General features: G+C 40.3%; 1 pseudogene; it reads left to right on the plus strand.

Annotated features, from left to right (window-relative positions):
* Positions 1-1,277: 1,277 nt before the first annotated feature.
* Positions 1,278-1,397, plus strand: LOC129901912 (5S ribosomal RNA; annotated as a pseudogene).
* Positions 1,398-2,772: the final 1,375 nt, after the last annotated feature.

Genomic DNA, 2,772 nt, shown 5'->3' on the forward strand with positions numbered 1-2,772 from the left:
TTCTAGGTAACCCTACTATGAACATCCAATCATCAATTTGAACTCTGAATGTTGATGTCGATTATCTGTACATCATTTCGGCCGACTCTAGGTTGTTAGTCCATAGTTTGTTTAATCATATTTGTCCTACTAACTTAGTCTTTTTCCCCAATAGGGGGACTTATACACTTTTCCTTACAACATCTTGTAGGGGGTCATCTGGATACTGAAATGGTGGTCCTTCTCGTAGGCAAACTCAATAAGTGGTGGACGATCGTCTTAGCTACTCTTCAATCCAACCATATAATAGTATGCTTAGTCTGTTCAGTAGCTCCAAGAAAAATGCGGTACGAAGACCTGTCTGTGCTCCCGAGCTTTTCTTGGACTGATCTCTAGACGTTAATCATAACTAAAGTCCCTCTATTTGAGATATTAGCTGAGGAACTTCACGGAACCTTACTATTTCCTTGTTATATAACTTCACCTAGTTCCAGTTGCATAGATAGCAAATGGGTTGATTCGTTAGCCTATTCATAATAACCCATATAGCACCCTACTCTTATAGAGCATAAAATAGGTTTATCATGACATGGATAATATGGGGCTCCTTATCCCGTATAGTTCTTTTGACTTTCTTCCAAGCTTTAACTGGCACTCTATCTTTTCGGTCCTTCTTCTCTCTTATCCTATATTCGATGTCGGGGAAGATCTTTGGTCCACTCGAAGCCATGTCTTACTTCACCCATAGTATTAATTCCATCTCGATATTTTGACTTAACCTATCTTTGCCTCTCTCGATAGTTAATCACAACTTGGGCTCCCTTGCTTAGGACAATAGCTGCGGGGAATCCATAAGGTCCTACCACTCTGTTACTTTACAACTTTACACCATCTCGACGGAGTAGGTAACCTGTGATCGAAGAAGCAGGGGTTAATACCGTTAATTCACAAGTAACCTTTGTGGAATTTTCGACCTTGGGTATTGCTTCTTGTCATTCGTAAATTACATCAACTGGTACTCTTACCCTTTTGGGTTTGCTTCTTCGTCTTTAGAGTTGGCTGCCAAGTGGTGTCGAAACTCCTTTGCCCACTGGCCTGTATAGTTATTATGTGGTTTTCCACTCGTTAACTGGTTCTATATTAAAGAACTATGGCATTCAAGTGTGTCGTCAGTTAGCAGTTAGCTAATCCTTCTTGTTTTTCTTAAGACCTTGTTACAATTTTCTTTACCGTATCTTATAATATTTCGAGTACATAATCTCATCTTGTTTCTCCGTTGCTAGTCAGATGCTTCTATCTCGCGTGATCATACCAGCACTAACGCATTAAGTTCCATCAGAATTTTAAAGTTAAGCGTGCTGGGGTGAGAGTAATATTGGGATGGGTGACCTCTCTGGGAAGTCTCTGTGTCGCGTTTCGTTGTAATCCTTTCCATGATGTGCGGGCACTCATTTTAGCCCTAGATTTACCTCAACGTTGTCTCGCGAGTCTTTATGTTTCGCCTTCTAGTGTTATGTTGTTCAGGGTCTCGTCACAAACTTCTTAACGCTGCCTTATGTAGCATTCTGGCTTTCGTTCAATCACTAGTGGCTTCCAGACCTTTCTACGTTGGTTCGGTAGGATATCTTATTGAAGTTTAGACGTCCATCTCAAATATATTGTCATATCAATTGCCCCCTCCTACTTTTTCCATTTTTTCATTAACTTCCCCCCTTTAGAGGGTACTCGTACTACCATCTGCTTGTACCTTACTCTATGTTTCTTTACCCAATCTTAATTTTTCCCAATCTCTTCCTTCGATCTACTTAGTGCTGCATCAGGTCCCCGTCTTTCTGTATATTTTATAACCTGACTAGCCGCGTATGGAATCTTGGCTAACTCATGAAACAACGAGAACCTTTCCATACATAGTGCGATATCTCATCTGTTACCCTGTACTTGAGTAATGGGACCCATGGGACTACTCGTCTGAGGTCACCTTCTACTTATCTTCATCAAAAATTAATTAGCACTTGTAGTCATTCCAATATCAATTAGGCAGTACTAGTATTCCGACGGTAACTATTTAAGGTTTTCCTAAAGTAGTAGCTTTATTCCAACCTATATCCCTCACTTCTTGAGGCGAATAGAGGTTGCGCCATTTATTCTTTAAGTTTTCTATCCTCGTCCCTTGAGGGTTCCACTATTTTTAGGGCGACGTATCAGTACACGCATTATTTTTTTGCGTCTTAAGCTCCATACTCTTACTGCGTACTCAAAGCAGGCTTTTAACTTAGTTAGCCTCTACCAATGGCGCCTTATTAGCGGTCTCACTTTATCCTTGCATACTCGTATCACACTGTTCAACTTATACTTACCTATCCCCATTTTTGTTCGTATTCGTATTCAGTCCCTGACATCTCTTTGAAGTGCCTTTGTTAGAAGTTCTTTCCCCAATTAGTCGTGGAGAGCTATAAACTGTTACGCTAAATCATTTTCCAACCATTATTGGAAGAAATCAGAACTTCTTAGACATCACAGTACATCTTTTAATACTTGACCCACCTGGTCTCCTTCCTAGCTTACCCTCGGGTTATGAATAACTCATCTAATTTACAATTAGGAGTTGAGGGCATGGTGTTTTTTCCAAAAAGAGTGAAACTCGTTCGCGTGACATCTTATCCTTCATCCTGAGCCTTTTGGTTATATTCCCACAATACAAATACGGCTGGAGATATCGTAGTCTAAACTTTACTACTTAGATAAGGTTTTGGCCATCCGAAACAAAAATTTTCAAGTGGAAAGGGTGCCCCT

The sequence above is a fragment of the Solanum dulcamara genome, chromosome 8 (assembly GCF_947179165.1).
Source record: "Solanum dulcamara chromosome 8, daSolDulc1.2, whole genome shotgun sequence".
NCBI classification, from domain to species: Eukaryota; Viridiplantae; Streptophyta; class Magnoliopsida; order Solanales; family Solanaceae; genus Solanum; species Solanum dulcamara.